At 38.0% G+C, this 20,709-nt stretch overlaps 1 protein-coding gene and 1 pseudogene across 4 annotated transcripts in view; both read right to left on the reverse strand.

The window, feature by feature from the left end:
- DCLK1 (doublecortin like kinase 1) overlaps nucleotides 1-20,709 on the reverse strand; it is a gene marked incomplete at its 3' end in the record, with an annotated part of 550,874 nt that overhangs the window by 312,437 nt on the left and 217,728 nt on the right. The window lies entirely within an intron of this gene.
- On the reverse strand, nucleotides 8,897-10,838 carry LOC308513185 (heat shock cognate 71 kDa protein-like; annotated as a pseudogene). The gene has a single exon. The product of its transcript is annotated as a heat shock cognate 71 kDa protein-like (transcript).

The following is a 20,709-nucleotide window of genomic DNA, read 5'->3' on the forward strand; positions in this document are numbered from 1 at the left end:
TATCAAGTTATAATACAAAGCCATTGTAATAAAATCAGCCTGGTACTGGCACAAGGACAGGCATATAGATCAATGGAACAGAATATAGATCCCAGAAATCTATCCAAGCCATTATGTTCAATTAATATTTGATAAAGGAGGCAAGAGCATACAATGGAGTAAAGACAATCTCTTCAATAAATGGTCTTGGGAAAATTGAACAGGTACATACAAAAAAAAGAAAAATGAAACTAGCCCATCAACTTACACCATACACAAAAATAAACTCAAAATGGATAAAAGACTTAAATGTCAATTGTGAAACCCCCCAAATACAAGAAGAATCCATAGGCAGCAAAATCTCAGACATCTCTCCTAGCAATATGTTTGCAGATACATCTCCTAGGGCTGTGGTCAGCAAACTACGGCTCGCGAGCCACATGTGGCTCTTTGGCCCTTTGAGTGTGGCTCTTCCTAAGCCTTAGGAGTTCCCTAATTAAGTTAATAACAATGTACCTACCTATATAGTTTAAGTTTAAAAAATTTGGCTCTCAAAAGAAATTTCAATCATTGTACTGTTGATATTTGGCTCTGTTAACTAATAAGTTTGCCGACCACTGTCCTAGGGCAAGAGAAAGAAAAGAGAAAATAAACAAATGTGACTACATCAAAATACAAAGCTTCTGTACAGCCAAAGCAACCATCAACAAAATAAAAAGGGAGCCCACTGTATGGGAGAATATATTTGCCAATGATACATCTAATAAGAATTTAATTTCCAAAATATGTAAAGAACTCATACAATTTAACAAAAGAAAGACAAACAACCCAATTAAAAAATTGGCAAAGGATCTAAATAGACACTTCTTCAAAGAGGACAGGCTGATGGCCAAGAGAAATATGAAAAAATGCTCTAAGTCACTAATCATCAAGATGCAAATTAAAATGATAATGAAGTATCACCTCACACCTGTCAGAATGGCTACCACCAACAAATCAACAAAGGACAAGCGTTAATGAGGATGTGGAGAAAAGGGAACCCTAATACACTGCTGGTGAGAATGCAGTATGGTGGAGCCACTATGGAAAACAGTATGGAGTTTCATAAAAAATTAAAAATGAAACAACCATTTGACCCAATAATCCCACTTCTAGGAATATATCCTAAAAAACCCAGAACACCAATTAGACAGAATACATGCACCCCTATGTTCATAACAGTGCTACTTACAATGGCTAAGATCTGGAAACTACCCAAGTGCCCATCAGTAGATGAGTGGATAAAAAAGTTCTGGTACATTTATACCATGGAATACTATGCAGATGTGAAAAAAGGATTTCTTACCCTTTGAGACAGGATGGAGGGACCTTGAGACTATTATGTTATGTGAAATAAGCCAGTCAGAGAAAGATAAGTATCACATGATCTCATTTATATGTGGAATCTAATGAACAAAATAATCTGATGAAAAAAATAGACCCAGAGACATAGAAGCATGGAACAGAATATGGGATCTCAGAGGGAATGGGTGGGGATGAGAAGAAATTAACCAAAGAAGTTATATGCACATATGCATAACCCATGGACACAGACAATGGTGCCGTGAAGGCCTGGGCTGGGGAGCTGGGTGCAGGGTTGAGGTGGGTCAATGAGGAAGGAACGGGACATCTGTAATACTTTCAACAATAAAGACAAACTTTAAAAATATTCAATGCAATATACATATAATGTATCACAAATTTGTACATTTGAAACCTACATAATTTTATTAACCAATGTCACCCCAATAATTTAATGAAAAAGAAAAAACTTAAAAAAAAGAATTCATAAGTTTTAACTGCACTTAGAAATGGATGAAGTACATTATTCCTGCAGAAGAGGGCCAGAAGGGGCAGAATATTGGGGATTTAGTCCTGAAGTCAGCTCAGCAAGTGACCCCTTAAATCCTAGCACAATTTTACCCATTACACCTTTTCATGGATGTATATTTGCTTTCATTGCTATAAATTGGTTTGTATAAATACTTTCAATCAGATCTGAATAGCCAGCTAAAATCAAAAGCACACACTGATGATATAGAATTGATCACCTCTTTCACAAAGCAGCAGTTTTCATAATTCAGCTAAGACAGGCTTCTTGAGATGGTTTCTTGTGGGAATTATTGGCAGCTTTGTGCATCTACCATACTTCTCTAAGCAAATGACTGAGGTGGGGGAGGGTAGAGATTTACAGACACTAATGGGATCCCCTTGATGTCAGACCTAAGATGCTTCCCTGAGTAACAGGCTGCCTTTGTAAGTAGAACTACCCCTTGATTTGTCAGTATGTAAACAAGCCTATAGGGTGTTTGACATGCATCAAGCTCAGGACATGTGGTCATGGAAGGGAAACCTACAGAGTCAGGAGGAACAAGGAGGAAGATAACTTGTTACCTCAGGAAGTCTGGATAATAATTTTTAAAAAGTCAATTATGTTTGCACTGAGAAAGTTTAATATTTTCACAAAAGCTCAATTTTTAATGCTATTTTGTGAATAAAAATGTTAAGATTACTTGTCCTTCCTTGTGCTCTGAATACACAAGCAGAGAAGGATGGGAAATGTGCCAGGTTAGAGCTGGAGAGGGACTCAAAATGAATATTGGTGGTGACTTCTCGGTGAAGGTGGTGACGATATACAATGCAGATGGCTAACCAGCAACCTCTCACACACCATAGAAGACACAAGCTCCAGATGCCTGCCCCTCCCCAGGCAGCTGGGTTAGGGCCCCAGAAGGATTCTGGTGAGTCACTGAACAGCCTGCCAGAGTGGCACACACCTCCTTCCCTCTGCGATGAATTCCTGCAGCAACATGAGGTTTTATCCCTGCCACCCCATTTTTGCAGACCGTGTTGGCCTACAGAAATGCTTTTTCTTTTTACCCATACCAGTAAGATACTTAATCGTTTCATATACATGGTCTCATTTCATATTTAAAATGACCCTGAGTTCGATGCTGCCCAGACTTTTTACAGAGGCTGAGAGAAAAGATACTTAACCCGCCCTGAGTGCTGAGACCATTACTGGGAAGCCAAGATAGAACCCATGTCTATAAAACTTGTTCTATTTCCCTCCAATTTTAGGTGACTCAATCATAATATATGCTTTGAAGGCCAAAAGCTTACAGGGTGAAGAATTACTTTTCTAATATATCACTCATTCTGAACTTTTCTAGAGCTTTTCTCACATAATCGCCTCACTGTTTCCCACTTCTTTTTCACTAGGTCCAAGGAGCCTCCCCATCCTGAGGGGTAGGGGCAGCTTGGCTGCATGCTGTGCTAGTGATGGCAGGTCTAGCCTCCCACGGGACCTACTTCTGGGCCCTACTTTTGGGTTTTCCTTGCCCTTTCTCACCACTTCTCCTCTTTCTCCTGGCATCTCCCAACTCAGTCGACACCTGTATTTCCTCCCTTCATCTATCAGTAACTGGGGCACCATGGTCCTCAGGACTCAGCAGCTAGGGCTGCATGGCTTTTAAAGGCAGGTCAAGATTTTCCAGAGCTCGCTGAGATGCAGCATGAGAATAGCATGCTGACATCAGTGCCCACAGTGGGGACAACTGTAGGCAATGCTGTGATTCATGCATGAGGTTGGGGATCATTTTGTCCCAAGGCTGTACAGGCAGCTGCTCTCAGCATTCCTAAAACTGGTGCCAACTCTCCCCCTGACATCCCAGGAAATCCACCTGGAAGATATCTGAGCACTCATTCACTAAGTGGCCCACCCAGATGCAAGGCATAGTTGTTTTGGGGAAAAGTATTAACTCCTTGTTTGAATCACATCTTACAGCTTGATATTTATTTTGCCATTTATGAAAATCCAAAAGAATGGCCTAACAGGGCTTTTTCACAGCACACAGATGGCTTTCTCATTACTCATTCTGTCTCAACCTGTGGTTCAAAAGTCTGTTTTTCACAGCTGACCCCAAAGTTACAGAAACTACTTACTCCTCCCTGTCTTCTGAAGTACTGGTGTTTCTTGATAAATAGTAGTTTCCATGGAGATGATAAAGAAACATTATTCATGTTGCAGTGGGCTTCTGATTTTACCTTGAAACATTAGCTTTAACCCACAGCTCATTCATTCTATAGATTAGGAGTAAGGAAATGGTTTCAGCCCAGGACACTCCAGAAGACCCCCATCAGCATGTCTGAGAGCTGTTCTCATTTGAGCAGAACCCCCACCCCCCCACCCCACTCCCTATAATACCTGTGCACACAAAAGTTTAGGTGACTTTAATTTTTATAAAAGATACACACTTTGGAGTTTCAAAAGATAACCTTAAAGAGACTTGTAAACATTTTTCACCTTTGAAGAAAATAATCTTTAATCTTTAAAAATAACTTGTATGTGATAAACTGAGTTGATAGGTGCCAGATATGATCATTGAACCAGGAAAAGGGAATGCCATATGAATAAATACCATATATTTTTTTTTCCTTAAAGAAGGCACACCTCAGGGGTGGTCAGGCTTAATTACTTCTGCTACATATGTCTAAACCTATATAATAAAAGTGTAGTATGCAAATTGTCCCCTTGACTGGAGTTCTTCTGGGAGTCGACCAGGGGGTGCGGGCGGGGCCAGCTGGGGGAATGGAGGGAGGCCCTGGCCAGTGGCTGTGGCAGGAAGGTGGCCAGGGGAAGGGTGGGAGTACCCAGCTGGCAGCTGGCAGGCACTAGGGACCCTACCAGTGCACAAATTTCGTGCACTGGGCCTCTAGTAAAAATATGAAAATTTTTTCCAAAGGCAGTACATGTGTAAAGAGACCATAAGCACAGGAAAATACATTCATGGTCCCAGGTCCTAGTTCCCACCAATCTCTTTCTCTTAAAACCATGCATTAATTGTCCCCCAGGGACATAAAAGTCACTATCAGAGTAAAATATGTATTAATACTAAGTACCAAATTACAATTTTTTGATTGATTTGAGAGAGAGAGAGGGAGAGAGAGAGAGGGAGAGGGAGAGAAAGGAAGGAAGAAAAACACCAATTGTTTTTTCACATATTTATGCATTCATTGGTTGATTTTTGTATGTGCCCTGACTGGGGATCGAACCCGAAACCTTGGTGCATCAGGACAATACTCCAACCAACTGAGGTGTGTTATCTGGCCAGAGCCACAAAATATTAAGAACCTAATATTTGAGTGTAAGTAATACTGCACTTAAAAGTATGGTATTTATTCATTACTTATATTTTGAAGCATTGGGGCGTCACAATCACCGGGATTCATATTTGACTCAGTCCTTCCCGTATCCCGTCCTGAGAGTGTTAGGGCTGCATGGCTTCTAAAGGCAGCCCAAGATTTTCCAGAGCTCAGCAGCTGTGTCAATACATTAAGGCCAGAGAACACTTCTGGGTAGCAAAGGGGCTTAAACTTCAGCAACCTACTGAAAGACAGCAGGAAGAATTTGGCAACAGGTAGAAAATAAATGGACCTCTTCTAATCAAGACAGAAGGCACTTTTTACACTTGCCAAAGCTGAGAATGCTGCCAGCCTCCTGCAGAAAGCCTCATATGTTCTGGGACTTTGAAACACAACTGGAACAGAGGGGTCACTCTTCAGTGCCCTTGAACATCAATCACATTTGGCTCTTTGGCCCCTGCTCTCTGCTCTGCCTGGAGGGTCCCTCTGTGCATCTTCTGCTGCAGGGTCACAAAAATGTCAAATAAAATCCTAAATGACAATTTCTGCACTAATATAACATACCCTGTCTGTGATCTCTAATCTTTAATCAATTATACACATGGATTTGCTGCTTTAAAACCCTCAACATTTTCTTATTGTTTAATGGATTAAGTGCAAATTAGGGCATTCAAGATCTTTCTCAGTCTGGCCCTCATGCTGTTTTTCAGGTCTTGTTTCCAATTGCTGTCTTACATTACACATGAGGCCAAAAATTTGCTTGTTAGTGTTCACCTAACCACCATTTGCACCTGCTTCTCTGATGCCTTTGCTCAAGCTGCTCCTGTGCTTTGACAGTTGTTTGTGGGAAGCGTCAAGTGACTTAATCAGGTAAAATGCAAGCGTGAAAGCAGGGAAGTGGTTCTTCTGAAGCTGCTTTCTTTCTGTAAGTTTCCCACACCAAAGAATCATCAATCATATTCTGTCCCACAAGACAAATCTTGAAAGAATAAAGCTCAATTGACCTCAAGCCACATATTCTTAACTAATAGAACATCCTTGTATCAGCTCACAAGAAGACAGACTGTAAGGTACCAATTTTGCAAGACTGCTTGCCCCTAATAATTACACTAAAAATAAATGAAGGCAGCCAACTGGCAAAATTGCCTGTTCCTTTAGAAAATACATTTTATGTTCCTTTAAGCTTCATTGTCAATGGTTGGCTTAGATAAATGAGAGGCTTCCAGCAGCTTTTGCCCAAGATCAGGTTTAAAAAATGAGGCATTATTTTGGCAGACTTAAGGCCCTGATTCAGTCCTCAAATATCTGGCACTGTACATGAACTTCTGAACCTGACCTAAAGCTTTTATGGGCTTTAAATTTTTCAAGCAATTGCATCATTCAGCAGTTGTGATGGCCCTGTGATGACATTGTTATTTATCAACTGCCCAAATACCACAATGCATTTAAGGGCAACTGACATAAATCAGCACAGACCAGGGCAGTAAGAAATGGCTCATCATTCAGATCCATTCAAAAGCATACAGGTTGTTACTGTAGTTCATTTAATTTGAAAACACACGACAGAGAAAAGAGAGAGAGAGAGAGAGAGAGAGAGAGAGAGAGAGAGAGAGAGAGAGAGAGAGATGCCACAAATTCAGAAAGCTATGAAGAGTAATTTGTGAATTTTCATCAAATAGCATATGCTCTGAGCAATTTATTCCCAAGTGTTTTCAGAGTTAACTTGTTAGTTATAGGGTTTCTTCCTTTTCTTTTTAAACTTCTGCTTCAGTAGAATACGATCAAGAAAATAAACAAAACTATTATTAGGGTTTTACTTTTTACATCAAATCACCAATATTTCCATTTGTCCAATATAATATTGGAAAGATAAAATATACGTACCTGTGTCTAAAAAAATTCAATGGAGAATGTGTTTAATGTTTAAATGAAATGTTATATTATTTATATTATTGCTAAATCTAATGTTATACATTTTCAATGTCTTGGTTAATACGGAACAATCTTTTTAATGAGACACACACCAAGATACAATAAAAGGGATTAAAAGAATTCAGGGAACAAATAGAAGGAAACCAATTTTGTAACTCTACTAGTAAAATCAGAATGAAAAAGATATATATTCCTTTATCTTTACTTAGGCCAATTCAAATGTTAAGAAACAATCTGGAAGACTCTTCAAGTTCATCAATGATTATTTTCCCTCTTCCTCAAACAGACAGAATACAAAGGCTTTTCTTACTAAATCCAAGGTAATCAAATAATAGAAGATTGCTTATTTTTAAGTGGCAAGCTGTGATAGACAACATGGAAGAATATGAATTAATACAGGTATAGGAGACTATATTTCCATAAGTCTTTGTTTTGCTGATATTGTAAATACAAACTTAGCAGAAATGTTTCAAACCTGAGCAATCAAATTAAAATAGGTTGCCTAAAATATCTTCTAAATTAGACTTTTCTTAAGAGTAACAGTATGTTTGAGCTACTTTAATTTTAAGTAAAGTCATCAGTTCTCAAAGTATGAGAAACAGATAAAGACTTCTCTTCCTTGGAATTCACTCTGTTGTGCCAGTATTGCAAATAGCACATTTGCAATGCCACTCATTCCCACTTGTAATTGATAATTTTATGTGTCAATGTGGCTGGGTCCTGGGGCACATATATAGTCAAACACTGTTCTGTAAGTTTCTGTGAGTGTGTTTTTGGATGAGATTAACATTTAAATTGGTAACTTTGAGTAAAACCGATTGCCCTCCATAATGCCAGTGGGCCTCATCCAATCAGCTAGAGACCTCAACAGAACAAAAGACTGACCTCCTCCTGAGCAAGAGAGAATTCTGCCAGCAGACAGCCTTCAGACTTCAAGTGCTGCACTGGCTCTTCCCTGGGTCTCCAGTCTGCTGACCCATCCTGAAGATTTTAAACTTAACAGCCTTCATAATCAACTGAGACTAGTCTTTAAAATAAATCTCCTTCTATGTTTACCCATCTCTAGAAAACCCTGACTAATACAGCAATTATCTGAACAGTTATCTACTCTACATCCTCTGTACACATCTTGCTTTCATCTACATCAGTGATTTTCAATCTTTTCCATCTCATGACAAGCATAAAATAATTCTGACAAAAAATAGGTATAATTTTGATTTATTCACACTGTGTGGCTATTGTTGTGTTGGCTATTGTTGTCACTTTTTTAAATTGGACAATCTAAGGGAAAAGAGGTCAGTGCCTCTGACTAAGTAGTCAGGTATTGCATGTTTTTGTTTGGTTTGGTTTGGTTTGTGTGTTGTGTTGTGTGTGTGTGTGTGTGTGTGTGTTCATTCCTCTTTATTGTACTTTTTAAATCTTTATTATTGAAAGTATTACATATGTCCACTTTTTCCCCCATTGATCCTCTCCAGCCCACCCCTGTCCCCTGCCCCAGGCCTTCACTACCCTATTGTCTGTGCCATGGGTTATGCATATAAGGTATTGCATGTTTTTAAAATTCTCTTTTGTGCCAATTTTAAATAGGTTTATTTAAGATACTGCATTTTCCACTTTACAATACAGTTATAAAGTGCATTATATTTCCTTTCCCTGTGCACAGTCCACATTCAAGTATCAAGAATGCCCAGTTATTGACTATATAGCAGCTCAACTTTTAAAACTGCCATGGAATTTGCTACAAATTTGGGTCCTTCAATATTTTGTGTGGTACAATGCTAGATCTATGTTCAAAGCTGGCTTAATCAACTTCTTCAATGGTGGGCCCAGAGGAGGCACCATCATATGGAGGAGCTCGCCACCAGGAAAGTCCCCAGGCATTCCTCCTGGCATGCCTCCTGCACTCTGGTACAGTTTGGTAATGATGGGGTTGCAGACTTTTTCCAACTCTTTCTGCTGATGTTCAAATTCTTCCTTTTCTGAAGTGTGGTTCTTACCAAGCCTGTTGATGATTTAATTGCTCTTGTCAAGAATCTTCTGTTTGTCCTCATCATTGATCTTGCCTTGAAATTTTTCCTCTTCAATAGTTGCTTTCATGTTGAATGCATAGGATTCAAGTGAATTCTTGGAAGACACCTTGTCCTACTGTTTCTCATCTTTGGCTTTGTGCTTCTCAGCTTCTTGGACCATGTGCTTAACGTCTTCCTTGCTCTGATGACTCTTGTCATTAGTGATGGTAATCTTGTTCTCTTTCTCAGTCCTCTTATCCACAGCAGAGACATTGAGGATGCCATTGGCATCAATATCAAAAGTAACTTCAATCTGAGGAACACCACAAGGTGCAGAGGGTATGCCTGTGAGTTCAAACTTGTCAAGCAGGTTGTTATCCTTGGTCATGGCACAGTCACCTTCATAAACCTGGATGAGCACCCCAGGCTGGTTGTCAGAGTAGGTGGTGAAGGTCTGCATCTGCTTGGTGGGGAGGGTGGTGGTGTGCTTGATCAGGACAGTCATGACGCCGCCAGCCATCTCAATACCAAGGGAAACAGGTGTGACATCCATCCAGCAGCAGCAGATCTTGGACATTTTCAGATCTGTCTCCAGAGAGAACGACTGCCTGGACAGCGGCACCATAAGTGACAGCCTCTTCAGGGTTGATGCTCTTATTCAACCCTTTTCCATTGAAGAAGTCCTGTAGGATTTTCTGAATCTTGGAGATACGAGTAGAGCCACCCACTAGGACAATATCATGGATCTGGGACTTGTCAAGCTTGGCATCCCAAAGGGCTTTCTCTACAGGGTCCAGGGTGCCACAGAAAAGTCAGCATTCAATTCTTCAAATCAGGCATGGATGATAGAGGTATAGAAGTTGATTCCTTCATAGAGTGAATAAATCTCAATACTGGCCTGGGTGCTGGAAGAGAGAGTATGCTTAGTACATTCACAACCAGTATGAAGGTGACAGACAGCCCTCTTGTTCTCACTGATATCCTTCTTATGTTTGTGTTTGAACTATGCAATGAAATGGTTGACCATTCGGTTGTTGAAGTCTTCTCCACCTAAGTGGGTGTCCCAGCTATAGATTTGACCTCAAAAATTCCATCTTCAATTGTAAGGATTGACACATCGGAAGTGCCACCTCCCAAGTCAAAGATCAGCACATTTCTTTCAGCTCCAACCTTTTTGTCTAAAGTGTAAGCAATAGCAGCAGCAATTGGCTCATTGATGATTCTAAGTACATTGAGACCAGCAATAGTTCCAGCATCTTTGGTGGCCTGATGCTGAGAGTCATTGCAGTAAGCAGGTACTGTGACAACAGCATTGGTAACAGTCTTCCCAAGGTAGGCTTCTGTGATTTCCTTCATCTTTGTCAAAACCATGGATGACACCTCTTCTGGATAAAAGCTTTTTGTCTCTCCCTTGTATTCTACTTGGACCTTGGGCCTGCCAGCATCATTCACCACCATGAAAGGCCAATGCTTCTTGTCAGACCGGACAACAGCATCACCAAATCTATGTCCAATCAAGCGCTTGGCATCAAAGACTGTGTTGGTAGGATTCATTGCTACTTGATTCTTTGCAGCATCACTGATCAATCGTTCAGTATCAGTAAAGGCAACATAACTCAGGGTGGTTCGGTTTCCCTGATCATTGGCAATTATTTCCACTTTTCCATGCTGGAATACACCCACACAAGAGTAGGTGATGCCAAGATCAATGCCAACTGTGGGTACCTTAGACATGGTTGCTGGTGGGCACGCTCGGCTGGCACAGACTGGCCAGAAATGGTGTCCCCGCGTTCAATCTGTTTTTAAAATTCTTGCAGTACCCTATTGAAAATCTCTGAGCTATATGAATAACATAATTTTATGATTGCACATTTAATTCTGATAGTTAACATTCACTTTCTTGGCCACAAAGTTATATAGCTATTTACTCAGACCTTTAAAAAAGAAAACCTACTCTGATTCCTGTGCTATTATATGTTGTATGCAGTTAAGTCCTTTAAAGCCCCTTAAGCATGAAGGGAAATAGTCTTCTCTGAGCCAGGAAAGGATACTGAAGCTTTTAGTAAAAGGTAGGATGATAAAAGCTAGTCAGTTTTCAGAGTGGCTTCTCTCTCCTGGGGCCACATCTGTGATTTGAAATTAATTCCAAGATGAATCTCATCCACATACAAATGTAAAGCTAAAGATAGCCTATTTTAGATCATCTCCTGATCCTCTCTACTGATTATGAAACACATTGTTTCAATCAAGTTCCTTTTAATAATAAAGAAATATGAAAAAAATTATCGATGAAGACAGGCCCCAATGCAATCCAAATCTAGCAGATATGATATCTCTAATCCGTTCTCTCATCTCTCATTTTAAGAGGGAGAAAATCATGATAGAGCAGAAGGTTGAAAACTTGTTTTGGGGGCAAAGGGCATTTTTACGTTCTTGGCTTTTTCCAGAGTGAATAGAGCAAACATGCTCTAATTTCAAAGACTGATTTCATTCTGACAAAGAAAACAGTTCAATAGCCAATCATATGGTTACATCTATCAATAGCTTTTAATGCCAATGGTCATGAGGTGGTGTTGGTCTTTAGGTTCTTTAACTAGATTGGAAATGATTGGTTTATAATTGAAAACATCCTTTTTCATCCAGAAAGTTTCAAATAAGGTTATAAGTCACAAGACTTGCAATGAAATAGTCTTTTAATGGGAATTTTAAACGGCAGAACAAACAAAACAAAATAAAAACAAAGTACACTTCTGTCAATTGCTGTGTTTCATTATGCAGAAATACCTAAAATATCAAATGCACTGATCTGAGGTATTCTGGTTAGCTTGGTGCATTCTGAAGTTTAACCTTTTTGCCTTCAAGCTTTATTAATGAAAATTTATCCAAAATACAACCAGCCTATTTTCCTGCTAAGTATGGTTAACAATTTCTCTTGTTCTAGTCAGTGACTTAGACCATTGCTTTGGTAGCATTACTTAAATTATTTTTACACACTGACCTCTCACCTTCACCTTCCTCAGTGACTTCAGTTACTGATCCTCTTTTTGAGCATTTTTGTGAAGTGCCCTAAGGTTGAAAAAATAAGTAAGCCCTGCCCAGTGTTTTCAGTGGTTAGAGCATTGGCCAGTGGACCAAAGGGTTAGAAATTCAATTCCCAGTCAAGGACATGTACCTGGGTTTCGGGTTTGCTCACCGCCTGGATTCAGGGATTGTGCCAGAGGCAACCAGTCGATGTGTCTCTCTCACATTGATGCTTCTCTCTCTCTTTCTTCCTCCTCCTTCCCTTCCACTCTCTCTAAAAAACAATGGAAATGCCCGGCTGGTGTTGTTCAGTGATTGAATGTCGACCCATGGGCCAGGAGGTCACGGTTAGATTCCCAATCAGGACACATGCCCAGATTGCAGGCTTGATCTCCAGTAAGGAGCATGCAGGAGGCAGTGGGTCAATGATTCTCTCTCATCACTGATGTTTCTCTCTCTGAAATCAATAAAACAAATATTTTTTAAAAATCAATGGAAAAATATTCTCAGGTGAGGATTTTTTAAAAAGTGAAACATTTTAAATTTTATGAAATTGTAGCAGTCTTAGGAAAAAACTGACTAAAAATGTCCTTAAGATCATGTAGAAAAAATATAATATAACTAGAGGCCCGGTTAGTTACAGGTAAGGTCCCTAGGTGAGGTCTCTAGGCCTGACCGGCCACCAGGGCTGATTGGGGCCTTACTTCATTTTGCACCACCCCCTGGTGGTCAGCACATGTCATAGCAAGCAGTCGAACTCCCAGTCAGTTGAACTCCCAAGGGGACAATTTGCATATTAGCCTTTTATTATATAGGATATACTCCTACCATCATAAAATACCAAACACTTTGATAAATAATTATTAAAGTGGAATGCTTTTGAGCAGACTGATTTTAACATCTTAAAAAAGGGGCCCTTTAGTAAGTAGCTGGCCCTCCTCTCCACTCATCACCTAACAGGACTGCAGGCCACCTCACATCCACATGGATGGGTCTTCCACCTCCACATGTCCTCTTCTTTCACTCATTTCATCCACTCAGAATCACAATACTTCTTAGATACCAAATTCTGAGATCCTCTCTGACCATAAGTTTCCATAATTCCACCCACCATCTTCTTAAGTCTGCCCACTGGTCCTTCATCCTTATTATGACTTCATCATGGCTTCTGTCTGGACCCCATGAACATCTACTTTAATCATATTTTATGTAGCAGTCAGAGAATCCCTCATCTACTTAGCCCTTTTTCATAATCTTTAGCTCTAGATAAATTCTTAGAATTTGGGGTTGGAAAAAGTTTTTACTGAAAAAGCCAAAATTCGATCCATGAAACAAATTGCATGTGCTGACCACCAGGGGATGGTGAAAAATGAAGTAAGGCCCCAATCAGCCCTGGTCACCGGTCAGGCCTAGAGACCTCACCTAGGGACCTTACCTGTAACTAACCGGGCCTCTAGTTATATTATATTTTTTCTACATGATCTTAAGGACATTTTTAGTCAGTTTTTTCCTAAGACTGCTACAATTTCATAAAATTTAAAATGTTTCACTTTTTAAAAAATCCTCACCTGAGAAGAACCCCATGTTCTTCACTTCTGGTTGACAATGAATCGCTTTCAGCAGCTGTTATCTACCTACCATACCATTGTAAAAATTCAGCTTAATCTTCACAAACTTGCCTTTTCTCCTTCTAAAGTTTCCTTGAATTTCTATTTATCTTATTCTCTTTCCTTATGATTTTAGAAGGTGACATGTCCCTCACCTTCTTTAATGTGTGCCCTATATGTATCTTTTTACTCCTCAGGAGTCCTTTCTCTTTTCTTATTCTTCCTCAGACAGTGAACTTACTTACATTTCTCTTATCCCCAGAAGAACTCTTCCTCAACCTGTCTTGCCCCTCAAGCTCACTTTGGTTTTATCACCAAGCCCTTGTATTCCACTCACTCACGTCCTCCTTCTCAACCTTTGAAAATCTGGCTTTCTTTGGTACCATTTTCTCCTTCACTCTCATCAGTTAAGAGCCTTATGTCAATGATCTAGTTTAATTTGCCTGAACCCAATTCCCAACTAGGTGACAGGTGACAATTTAAAGTGCTCCTTGCTTCATATCTTCCCCTAGGCTTCTACTTGGCATTCTTGAAGCTTGCAGGGAATTGTGTTTGCTACTCTACTAGTTTCTCACCAAGCATTTTGTGATAATTAGAGATTTTACTGAACATTTGAGGATCAAGAAAGGGGTATTTCACCTCCTTCTCTCTCTTCCTTTCCTGAGTGACCAACAAAATATTTCCCACTTTCCTTTATCCTTTAGGTTATCATTTTTCCTCCACAGAAACTGGCTTGGTGCCATGCACATGGTAGACATTTAGTAAATTGCTGCTAAACAAACATGAACATAAGTATATTTTTCTTATGTTAAGTATCTTGTGGGGCTTTTAAAAAAAATCAAATTAGGTGTAATAAATTTAGTGTCCTCCATCATGACTCTGTGACTATACAGTGAAGGTTTTCTCCCCACACCCAGATATACAGAACAGGGTCCAACAGAGCCTGTACTCAATGATTGATTGTTGTGTGAATAACATATCAAGCTTGCTTTAGAAGAAAATCTCTCATAAAGGTTTAAAAAAATCATTAAAGTTTTTATCAAAGGTACCGTGCATGATTGAAAGATTACTATTAAACTTTTATGTAAGATATGGTGTTATGGTTTTGCTTTAAAATAAAAAGTATCCTTACCTTTTTAAAAATACTTCTAGATGGAGTGAAAATGTGCAGGGCAGAAACAGCTGAAGTAAACACAGTTGGAGTTATTAAAGGTTTTGCTACTAAAATGTATTGAACATATACTGGTTTCTAGGTAGGAAATCCAAAATATATGCGTACAAGATGAGTACTGATCTTAATGGTGATAAAGATTTTGATTTTTCAGGCATGCTTTTAAATTCCCCTAATAAATTTCTGGTATCAAAATTAAACGTGTACAAGGATATTACATTTACTCAGCCTAACTGGGAGGCTTGTTATGGCCCAAAGCTATGGTGGGCTGAACCCAAATCTCATAAGTTTCCCAAAAGTTGCCAACGCTCTATCTTGAGATGAAAATCAGTGGTGGTATTGGTGACCTCAACTTTTTGTCTCTCTCCTTTCAAATACATTTGAAATAGAAAAACACTCCCCTTTAATCTCAGGTCCAGCACAAACCTGCCTCTTCCACCTGACCGAGCAAGGCCTCCTTTCTGCTGTCAGGAAGACAAAACCTTTATCCTCAGGCCTCTGACTTTCCTTCTTTCCAGATTTGTTTTTTTTTGTGTGGGTTTTTTTTTTGTTTGTTTGTTTTTTGTTTTGTTTTTTTGGTCATAAACAGAGAGTCATTATAAGGCTGAAATTTGAAACCAGTATATTAAAACAAATTAATCTTTTCTCCTTGTTATTGATACCTAAATGTCTTATTATGCCCTTGTAGCAAACTCTTCTGTGAGGAAATAGGTAAAAGAAGACTTCTTGGTAGGTGGTCTGGAATGATGATGCTTGGGAATCTGGGGACTCCATTCAGACTTAAGCTTGGACTGTTGTTTACAGAACCAGTGAGACACAAAAATAATAATTGCTGAAATCTCCCAATCTACCCCCAAATTTCTTAAATGCTCAGGAGCAAAGCTTTGTGTCTGGGACAGTGATGCTGAGAAGAGTAGCTAATTACATTTGACCCTTGAACAATGTGGGGGTTAGGGACACGGACATCCTATTCAGCTGAAAATCCACATATAACTTTTAATTACCCAAAAACTTAACTACTAACAGCCTACTACTGACTGGAAGTTTTACTGATAATAGAAACATTCAACACATATTTTGTATGTTATATTTACTATATATTTTATTATTATAATAAAGTAATCTAGAGAAAAGAAAAAGTTAAGAAAACTGTAAGAGAGAGAAAATAGCTGTAGTGTTTATTGAAAAAAATTTTCATATCAGTGGACTTGTGCAGTTCAAACCCGTCAAGGTCATCTGTATTTGATGTGGCAAAAGTGGGAAGGAAACTAGGTGATTTTTAGCCTCAAGCAATGTCTTTCCCACTTGACTCCTATCCTTCACCACTATCCCTCCATTCTAAGGGTCTGGCCCTCCCTATTCTCTTCCATTTAATCCTCAAGATGAATCTTAAACACCACATGCTCCAATACACCATATTAATGACCCCTCCACCACCTTCTAGTGATGACTTTCTCTTCCAATAGCCGTCATTGGGCACTTACTCTCTGTCATTTTTATTTTTGCTGAGAACCCTAGAGTATCATCTTGAAGGCAGAAGCGAGTAATCTTTCTTTGGATCCCAAACTCCTAAAAAAGGCTCCAACATGTCCCAGTTGATGGCAGTCCTAAGGTAAGGCTGGAGGAAGCCAGGCCTCCAGGCTGGCTGGGTCTGACTAAGCCATACATTGGCAGCTACCAGGCACTTCATGAGACAAGCTCTATAACCTGATGGCTGTTTGATCAGTGAGAACTCTCATTTTCAAAGCTGCATTAAGAGCAGGGTGCCATATTTTTATATCTTAAAAAGAACTCATTTTTAAATATCATTACATAAATTAGCATTATATTCCATTTATATACCATCATATACCATTAATAAAAGTATTGGAAGTTACCTAACTTCAAAGTATTTGAAAGGTTATTTGAAATATATTGAGGAATTTACACATCATAAATAAAAGGAAGTCACCTAGAACAACCATATGATGTAAATAAAAGGAAGTCACCTAGAATAACCATATGATGTTAACCATATTTTTTGTAAAAAAAGAAAAGAAAAAAGAAATCCCTGGATATGTTTTTCCTCTATTATTTGATTTGATATTGCCAACACACAATTGACATTCAATACATGTTAGTTAATTGAATGCACAAATATGAAGTTTATTCACATAATCCATATTTTCAATATATTAAATATGTACCCTATACATTGCTATAAAAGTAAAGGAATATATAATTGATATCTGTGTCCCAGTAAAAAATTGTTGAAATATTTAATAGTAAAGAATAGCATTACCTTTGTGAACAGACAATAATTTAGCATCATCAAAGCAATAGACTTTAGTGAAAATAACTGGCTGTTTTATGAATAAGATCAGATTCCAGGACCTTCTTGGTTTATGGGATCTTGTGCAAGTCATTTCACTTCCCTGGGCCTCAGTCTCCTCATCTGTAAAATAAAGCGCTAGGACCAGGTGGCCTCTCAGGTGTTCTCCATGTCTGACATTCTAAGACTCTGTGCCTTCTTCAGCATGGAACACTAATGACACATTCCTTGTTTGCTAGAAGACATCTTATTGACTCTGGGCTTTAATTGGAAAAGATGTGTGGCATGGCATATGCTATGTGTGTACTCTACAAATGCCAAATTATGAGCCACAGGACTTGTTTGAGAAAAGATAAAAAATATAAGACTTATCACTCTGGAGACTTGCTAAACAAAGCTTTCACTTTTGTTAATTTAGGCTAAACTTTTTTCTCATGGAAGATGAAAGGTCAGAACTCATGATCTAGATCTTACTGAATCCCTCTTCATTAACTAGGAAAGAAAGCATATTATTGCACAGGTCAGGCTAATTGGAAGCTTATTTGGTTTCTTTTCATATTAGCTAGATGAAGCTTGGATGCACTCTTGCCTTTTTGTTGTTGTACAAAGAACTGTTTAGCTTTGATTATCCACCTTATCTCCTTTTAGAAGTATGATGAGATTGGAGGGGAAAAAACACGCTTTAAAGACAATAGCTCTACTCACGAGGCCAGGTATAATGTATGAAGAAAAATATCCAATTTTTATTCTTGGCACTGGCCAACTCAAGACTTAGTTTAGCCAAGAACCAAAATATGTAAGCATAGGCTTTTTGGTCTTTTCAAGATCTGTCCTTTCTTTAGCAAGTGAGGTGACAATTTTTTTCCAAAACAAGTATAATACAGACAAAGACACTGACAACTTTTAAATTTTTTAAATTGTTTTTCATTTTAATTTTGTATCATCCAATGTAAGTCAAATATTTGCTAGTATAATATGTGCTAGAGAATAAAACGAGTTTGACATACATTAAAATGATCCATAGAACTGAGCTTATTCATCCAAGTTAAGTATCAACATATTCTTTTGAAGAGATTGCAATCTTTTTTTGAGATCTGAAAACTTATTGAGATGCTAATGCTACATTAAAATTTGTTTTTCTAGTGAAGCATTTTAAGCAATAAACTGTTAGGCACATTCTTGCACTCCATTATGCCCCGCTTGGGGCTCTTGACTCTCCCAGCAATTTTCCTGTCATTGTCATTATAGGTTTAATGATTGATGGCCTTCAGTTTCCAGTAAACCGCCTCAGCCAGTTTCCAGTGGACCAGTTTATCGACCTTTACAAGATACGTGAATATCCTGCTCCCCCTACTCTGCCCTGCCAATGCCATTTTGGTCTCAGCCCTTCTGCTAGCAGATGTAACAAATTTATAATTCTTTACCCCTTTCAGCCTCGTGCATTCCTCCTTTGGAGACCCTAACATAAACAAATAAGAAAAATTCAAGTGTAGTTTTATATTAGGGCACACAGGAAAAATTATACTTGCTAAAAGATCAAGAATCACAAAATAAATATTGAGGCCAAGTAGAAAATGCCATATTTTGGCTCATTTGCAAATGTGGGTGTGTGCACCCATATGTGTTCTTCTAGCATTGCTGCTTCTCTCAACACTACATCATCCTATCATCTACCATGTTAATGGCAACTAAGTACATGCTTGCATTATTATTGTTTTAAATTCTATGGAAAATTAAACAAATAAATTTTAAATTCTCAAACATCCACAATTCGTAAGAAACCAAAAAGGAACAAATCAAACTCTAAGGAAAGCTTTAGCTGCACACTGAGGGGTATAGGAAGCTTCACCATGACAGACCCCTTCTCTGGCCTCTGCTCCTTCACCCTCTCTCTGGTTCAGGGAGCACTTCCAGGCTAGCCCTGTGTCCTCTTCAAAGCCATCTGCCCAGCTTTTCTCAACAGTCCAATCTCATCTGATATTTGAAAAAAACAGCTGTATAAACTATTAAAAGAACATTCTGCTGCCAAACTGATTCCAATCAATCTTGTGACTTTAGCAAGTATGAGCTACATTTTCCAAACTATGACTGTTCCAGATGCTTGACCTTGGAGACCAGGGAGGAGAAAATGACCTTGAAAACTGTCATTCTGTCACAGACTGCTATGAAGAAAGATCACAGGACTAGAGAGAGTATGATGAGGACTGCATTTCTAATTCTCTGTGTGTAAATATATATTTGCCATATTCCAAATTATTAAGAATTTGGAAAAACATAGTCTCATACATTGTTGGAAAATGTAAATTTTAAAAATCTCTGTGGAAAGTAATTTTAACAAAAACCATAAAAGTTTATTCAATTTAACTACTAATAATTTATCAGAAAGAAATATCTGAGGATATACAAAATGCTTCTTATAAGACTAAAAATCATGGCAAGATTGCTTATAAGAATATAAAAACTGTAAATAGGTAACAATAGGGTATTAACAAACTAAACTGAATTAGAATCCTACAAAAAATATAAAACCTATCAAAATTATTGAAGAATATTGGTCGTTAGCATGAAAAACTGTACAACACATTGAGAAGTGAAAACTTAAAAAACAATATGCAAACTATGATTCCATTTTTTTAAAAAAGATAAATGGATTCACTGAAAAGTTTGAAATATATAATAGAGAATTTATGTAAGTAGACATTATTTTCAAAATTTAATTATCTGCATTTTCTAATGTTTCTATTTTTTCTAATAATTAGTACATGTTGCTTTTGCAATTAAAAATCAAAGATCTCTTATTAAAATATGTAATCAAATTTAATGGATTTGTTAATTTTACTATAAAGTTTTGTTTGTTCTAAAAGCAGTATTAGTTCCCAATTATCACTTAATAAAGTTTTAAATGATATTAATGGTTCTAAAAAAAAGCAAAAGAAAAAACAAGGTTTAACTGTGAAAAATCATGTAATAAACAATAACAAAACAAATATTTTTTTGATGTTCTGTCTTAATATGAGTCCTTCCATGAATACTGCAAGTGAGTCAGAGTTACCTGATCTTTTAAAAAGCAAAACTATTTTCTGAACTGGTTATAAAAATTCAACATATGGCCATGAAATTATTCCATTATCTTTGGGTTTCCACAGAGTACCTAACAATATAGTGCATTGAACAAATATACTTTTTTAAAATTACAGACAAAAAAGTTGCACACACTGTTCTTGAAAATCAGCTCTATGAAAGCAGGAGCTTTTATTGTTCATGGCTGAATCTCCAGAGCCTCAAACAGGCCCTGGCTCATAGAAGCGGCTCAATAAATATTTGTTGAATAAATGAAGGGATAAAGTGTGGGGAGGAGGACAAATAGGAGATGAAAAAGAGATATGCCAATAAAACAAATAAATTTCATGTTTTCTTAAAGAGAACATAGAGTACTGTCAGAAAGAACAAAATCACTTGTAAATTTTAAGATAGTAATAATAGCTACCATTTATA

The sequence above is a fragment of the Myotis nattereri genome, assembly GCF_964212035.1.
Source record: "Myotis nattereri genome assembly, chromosome: 2".
NCBI lineage: Eukaryota > Metazoa > Chordata > Mammalia > Chiroptera > Vespertilionidae > Myotis > Myotis nattereri.